At 48.7% G+C, this 7,034-nt stretch overlaps 1 pseudogene; it reads left to right on the forward strand.

Annotated features, from left to right (window-relative positions):
* The first annotated feature begins 277 nt into the window (after positions 1-277).
* Positions 278-5,203, forward strand: LOC144511703 (small ribosomal subunit protein uS7 pseudogene; annotated as a pseudogene).
* The last annotated feature ends 1,831 nt before the right edge of the window (positions 5,204-7,034 follow it).

A 7,034-nucleotide genomic window follows, 5' to 3' on the forward strand; every position in this document is an offset into this window, starting at 1 on the left:
CGTAAAAGATTCAGCTGTCAGATCAATGGATTTCCATCATCCTCCAGCCACCTGTGTTTATTTTTATTTCCTTTCACGGTCAAATGCACCTCAAGTACCCCATTGATCCCGACTGCAATGTTGACAGAGTCTAAGCCTGATTGACAGTCTGTAGTTTCACTCCCTCTTTTGCAAGCCACACTCCCTGGTGGTGACATGTGTGGTCATCTCCAACCTCCCTCTTGGAGGTCAGGGCGTAGGTTGCTGTTTTTCAAGAGCAGTAGTGATTCACGCTGGCATGACGTCAGGCCGGTTGGGTGGGAAGATACAATGGGGGTGGACAATGCATCATGACCACAAGACCATAAGATATAGGAGCAGAATTAGGCCATTTGGCCCATCGAGTCTTCTCCAGCATTCAATCATGGCTGATAAGTTTTTCAACGCCATTCTCCCACCTTTTCCCCGTAACCTTTGATCCCCATACCAATCACAAACATATCTATCTGTCTTAAATACACTCAATGACCTGGCCTCCACAGCCTTCTGTGGCAATAAATTCCATAGATCAGACTCTCTGTCTGAAGAAATTCCTCCTCATCTCAGTTCTAAAGGATTTAACCCCCCCACTCCACTCCACTAGTTAGATTAAAGCCCTATCTACGGTCTTGGTTATGTGATTCGCCAGGACTCTGGTCCCAGCATGTTTCAGGTGGAGCCCATCCCATTGGAACAGCTCCCTCCTTCCCCAGTACTGGTGCCAATGTCCCATGAATTCGAATCCGCTTCTCCCACACTAATCTTTGAGCCACATGTTGACCTCTTTAATCTCGTTGATCCTGTACCAATTAGATCATGACTCAGGTAGAGATCCAGAGATTATTACCTTTACGCCCGCTAATGAGATGGTAATGCATGCAAATCAGGCTTGTGCCCTCCCAGGGTAGGAACCTGATTGCACCATCGGAGGGGAAGCTGGAAAGGTCACAAACCAAAACCTCACCGAAAATCAAGTTTTCAACATTTTTTGAGACTTTGTGACCATTACCGGAATTGCGCCCATGGCAAAAATGGCCGCTAAATCATGGCCTAAGATTTTAAGTTTTATAAATTACTTTTTAAAGTTATTTATTAGTGTTACAAGTCGGCTTACATTAACACTGCAATGAAGTTACTGTGAAAATCCCCTAGTCGCCACACTCTGGCGCCTGTTCGAGTACACTGAGAGAGAATTTAGCACGGCCTACACACTTAACCAGCACGTCTTTCAGACTGTGGGAGGAAACCGGAGCACCCGGAGGAAACCCACGCAGACACGGGGAGAATGTGCAGACTCTGCACAGACAGTGACCCAAGCTGGGAATCGAACCCTGGCCCCTGGTGCTGTGAGGCAGCAGTGCCAACCACTGTGCCACCGATATATATACTCCAACTGAATGCAGTAAATCATTCATCCAACACTGATCCATCATCCTAGGCACCTTGCTGGTGGCGGTAAGCACTGCTGTAACCTGCTTCCAAGCCATAGTTTGCAGTTTCCTCAGAGCTTTAGAATTTCCACAGCCTGGAATATTCACGCGTCTCTGTTCAACTTCATTCAATAAAGTCTCCCATTCATGTTGTGTGAAGTTTTGGCTTCTCTTCTTCACTGCTGAATCATGCTTAGTCATCTTCTAAATGATAACATGTGAATACTTTTAAGCACGCTACACATATACGCTGACACAATTACATTGCAGAGTTATATAATAATATTACAGATTTAAAACAAACAAGAGAAACTATGTTTTTTTTCCAGCTACAGCCAGTGCTCCCCCACTAACCCCAAGGAGGGGCTGCATCTAGCATGTGGGTACCCACCCAGCCGAGCTAGCCAGGCTGCATGACACAGAACACGAGCCCCCACCTCACCCTCAGAGAACCCTCCCAACCTCCCTCACTTAATAAAGTAGAGTTTATTTATTAGTCATAAGTAAGGCCTACATTAGCACTGCAATGAAGTTACTGTGAAATTTCCCTAGTCGCCACACTCCAGCGTCTGTTCGAATCAATGCACCTAACCAGCACGTCTTTCAGAATGTGAGAGGAAACCGGAGCACCCGGAGGAAACCCACGCAGACACGGGGAGAACGTGCAAACTCCACACAGACAGTGACCCAAGTGGGAATCGAACCCAGGTCCCTGATGCTGTGAGGCGAGCAGTGCTAACCACCTGTTGGAATGAAGATTGGAAGGAGAACAAATTCTGAAAAGGATATAAAATGTGGAATCTTTCAGTCGTGGGAAGGCTGCTTGGGGCGGGACTAGAAGTGAGCAACACTTCTGCTGGGGGGAGGAGGGATGGGGGGGGCGGGGGGATGGTGATGGGGGGTAATGGGATGGGGTGGGGTGTGGTGGTAGGCTTCTGGCCTTGCACGATCGTGTCGTAGCTAACCAATTAGCTCTGTATGCGCGAGGAGTTCAGCAAATCATGTGGCGGGTTCAGCAGGAGGCCGACGCCCCCACTATTACCTCACAGATTCGAAGGTCCGGCTGCCATATTTAAAGGACATCCCGAAAGGCATTTATTCCCTGCAATCCAGGGCCATCATTCTCGCTGTCTGTGGAGCTTTTGGGAATTGCAACTGGTGTCACCCGCTCTCCACCTGTTCACCGTGGTCCGAGCTATGTCCGAGCACAGACAAGTGGCCCCACGGTTCAACGACGTCTCACTTCATGTTCTCCATCAGTTGTCCGGCAAAAGCAGGTGTTTCCCAGGAATGACAGCACACTCACAAGGGCATTAAGCAGTGAGACTGTGCGAGTGAAAAGGGCTGTCAGGCAGGAGTTTGGGTTGCAGGCCTCAGCGTCAGATGGACCGGTAGATTGAATGTGTGGAAGCCACACATGTCCGGAATGTTGTATCAGTCGTGGGACAGTGTGGGCATCAAACACTTACAGGGGAGGGCTCAGGGACCTGTCACGGGTATGCATGCTCAAAAAATGGTCAGTCAGGTATTGGGATGGCAAGCATTCTGTCTGTCTGCCTGCAGGAGAAAGGAGCTCAGGATTGGAGGTAATGCAATATGACTGGAGGAGGGCCACCCAATATAAGAATCCTCGTTTCATTTGAGGAAGAGGCTACCAAACCTGCCGGAGAGGGCTGGCACCAAGCGCATACTGAGGGAGAGACTGGAGTCTCGCAAAGGTCCAGTGAGGCAGCCTCCAGTCTGCTGATGATAGGCGGACGTTGTTAGGGTACCAGAAAATAAAGTCAAATTTTTATTATGACTAGACCCCAACAATTTGCTATTTTGTCATTACTGTGAGGATCAGGTGTTGCACTCCAGGTGCGATTCTACTGACACACTGGGAAGCTGCTATCAAAACAAACTTTTAATAACACAGTTTAACTATAACAAATGAAGTAGCTTAACTTTTAACAGCTGACCAATACTTAAGCATGACAAGATTCAATTCTTAACTGCTAACCTATCCCTATGTGTTCCAATTCAAGCAATATTCCTCTTACAGGCTTAAACTCCTCTTCAAAATCAGTTAGCAAGGCACTTGCTTGTACTTACGTTGCCAGTTCTGGAGGCCTCAGAGAGGCCTTTTCAGAGAGAGAGAAAGAGAGAGAGAGAGAGAGAGCCACTGCTTCCTTCTAGCAGTTCAGGCAGCAAACTTCTTGCATTTTAAAAATGAAACTGGAACTACATTCCATCCCTGCATCTTAGTTCCTCCCATTAACCACATGACTCTGTATATATTTCTTAAAGGCACAGTATGATCACAACATACAGGCCTGAAACATTGTGGAGAAAAGAGACTGTGCATGACTACCAGCTAATTTTTTTTTTTGTTCTCCACTGCAGGTCCTCACAGAAAGTGCAAGAAGAGGAGGCAGCCTACTCTGGGCCCGATTTTATCAAACATCCGTGCCCGTTTTCGGCCGCGAAATCGCGGTAAAGTTGGGCGTCGGGCCTTTAACGTGATCTGCGCCCGAATCCGAGCAGTTCGCGCCTTTACCGACACCCGATTCGGGCGCGGGTCCGGTCCGCGCCCGAATCGTGCAGCCCGACGATTTAAATGCATTAGCATGCATTTAAATCAACTTAATGAACTCTACCGCCCAACTCTACCGCCAAATCCCACTTTACCGTCTTCTGGTCCGTTCCGGATCCGCGCAGTAAGCGACCTGCCGAATAAAAATCCGAAGCGGATTTCTATTCTGCAGGGGAACCTCCAAAACCCTCTCTGCCCTTGTGAAGTCACCATCCTCCTCGCCCATCCTTTTCAGACCCCCCGCCCCCCGCTAACCACCGCGGCAGACCCCCTCCCCCCCCCCCCCCCCCGGATCAGACGCCTCTGGGAGGCAGGCCCACCTCGGCAGAGCACACCCCCAACCTACCTCGATCGCTGGTCTCCCTCCACCATCCTTCCGACCTGCAGTCCTTCGAGAGCCTGCAGCACCTTCCTGGCCTTCCGCTGGAGTCCACCGGAGGAGGGGGGCGGGGGGGGGGCTCAGATGGATCTCTGGTTAGCGGGGGGAGGATGGACTTGGGAGAATCTTGCAAACTGAAAATAATGTAGCATCTTCTTTGTGCTGCTGGCGGATCCTGAGCTGAGCAGAATGGCTGAGTGGGAGGGTGTGCAGAGACCCCCAAGATTAAGTTATTTGGCACATGGAGCACGGACGATGTTCAGATCAATGACATTTCGCTACAGGACTACATCGCTGTCAAGGAGAAATATGCCAAGTACCTCCCGTACAGTTCTGGGCGCTATGCTGCCAAGCGTTTCCGCAAGGCCCAGTGCCCCATTGTCGAGCGTCTGACCAACTCTATGATGATGCACGGGCGCAACAACAGCAAGAAGCTGATGACTGTACGGATTGTGAAGCTCGCCTTTGAGATCATCCACCTACTGACCGGCGAGAACCCACTGCAGGTACTGGTGAATGCCATAATCAGCAGCGGTCCCCGTGAAGATTCCACCCGTATTGGCCGCGCTGGTACAGTCAGGTGGCAGGCTGTCGATGTGTCCCCATTGCGGCGAGTTAGCCAGGCTATCTGGTTGCTGTGTACTGGGGCCAGGGAGGCTGCATTCAGGAATATTAAAACCATTGCAAAGTGCCTGGCTGATGAGCTCATCAATGCTGCTCAGGGTTCCTCCAACTCTTATGCCATTAAGAAGAAGGATGAGCTGGAACGTGTGGCCAAGTCTAACCGTTAGTTTTGTAACATCTAGCCATCTACATTCTCGAATAAAAGTGTTCAAAAGATTTTTTTTTAATTATCTATGGGAAAGGTAATTAAACTACAGTGTCCGAGTGAGCAATTAGTGACCTGTATAATACATTTGTGATCTGTAACTGGATTGTTGATGTCCCTGTAGCCATGAGCCAGGTGCTCAAATATTCAGAGTCATGTGGTGAACTTGGAAGAATTGTCCCCGTGGTGGAACTTGGTTGGAAATAAGATTCAAGGAGATTACTAAATCTGGGAAACCAACCACAGTGAAAAGAAGTTTGTATTGGCAACTCTTCTCTCACATTCCATGGCAGATGTGCCCCTACTTATGAATGTGATTTGTATGGGCAACGTTGGGTGCATCTACTCTGCCTCTGGAGCAGCCTTGGATCCTTTCTTTCATCTTGTTTTCATCTGAGCATTGCACAGAATTAGAGGAATTCCCTTTGGAAGGTATAATCACTGGAACTAAAAACCTGACAGTCAAACATTTGGGAAAATATTCCAAAATATGGATGGGGGGATATATATTTTGGAATATTTCCCCAAATTTTTGACTGTCAGGTTTTTAGGTGAGAGCAGAGGACTCTGACACTCAGAGAACTGTTAGAGACCTGGACCTCGCTCAGTCCTATGCAGATGACCAGCCTCTGCACTTGGCCCACAAGGATGTGTTGCAGATGCCGAGACAGAGGTGGAACATCAGGCAGAGATGCGAAAGGCCATGCAGGGACTGGACAGAAGGCTGGAGGCGTCTGTGCATGTCCCCTGTGCTGTTGTGGCTCTGGCACATCACAGAGTCATGGAGTTTTACATAGAAACATAGAAACTAGAAGCAGGAATAGGCCATTCGGCCCTTCGAGCCTGCTCCACTGTTCATTTTGATCATGGCTGATCATGGCTCAGAGGGGAGAGATACAAAAGAGTCCAGAGGGGCAGTTTTTTCACGCAAAGGGTGGTGAGTATCTGGAACAAGCTGCCAGAGGTAATAGTAGAGGGTACAATTTTGTCTTTTAAAAAGCATTTAGACAGTTACATGGCTAAGATGGGTATAGAGGGATATGGGCGAAACGTGGTCAATTGGGACTAGCTTAGGGGTTAAAAAAAGGGGCGGCATGGACAAGTTTGGCCGAAGGGCCTGTTTCCATGCTGTAAACATCGATGACTCTCTCGAATTCAATACCCTGATCCCCTCTTCCCCCATATCCCTTGAGCCCTTTAGTCCCAAGAGCTATATCTAATTTCTCCTTGAAATCAGACAACATTTTATCCCCAGCATGGAAAGAGGCCCTTTGGTCCATTGTGTCTGTACTGGCAACAAGTACCTATCTATTCTAATCCTACATGAGCTCCTTACCCATGAATCCAGAAAATCCATAAAATCAGTTAATGTTCCGGTTTTGAATCCCGCCACAGCAGATGGTGGAATTTGAATTCGATAAAAAATATCTGGAATTAAGAATCTACAGCTGGTCTTGACCCCATTGTCGGAAAAACCCATCTGGTTCACTAATGTGATTTTGGGAAGGAAATCTGCCATCCTTACCTGGTCTGGCCTACATGTGACTCCAGCGCCACAGCAATGTGGTTGAATCTCAGCTGCTCTTGGGCAACTAGGGATGGGCAATAAATGCTGGCCAACCAGCGACGCCCATGTCCCATGAATGAACTAAAAAAAGCACAGTATCTGCTGGATCACCTGGACCTTCACTCCAGAGCATTAGCCATGGGTGCAATGCAGCAATGGCTAGGTGAGAGGGTGACAAGGCAATTCGATCTCCGTCCCGGGGCTCTCTCGGCCTCAGGCCACTAGAGGGCAGCCAC

The sequence above is a fragment of the Mustelus asterias genome, chromosome 25 (assembly GCF_964213995.1).
Source record: "Mustelus asterias chromosome 25, sMusAst1.hap1.1, whole genome shotgun sequence".
In the NCBI taxonomy this organism is placed as follows: domain Eukaryota; kingdom Metazoa; phylum Chordata; class Chondrichthyes; order Carcharhiniformes; family Triakidae; genus Mustelus; species Mustelus asterias.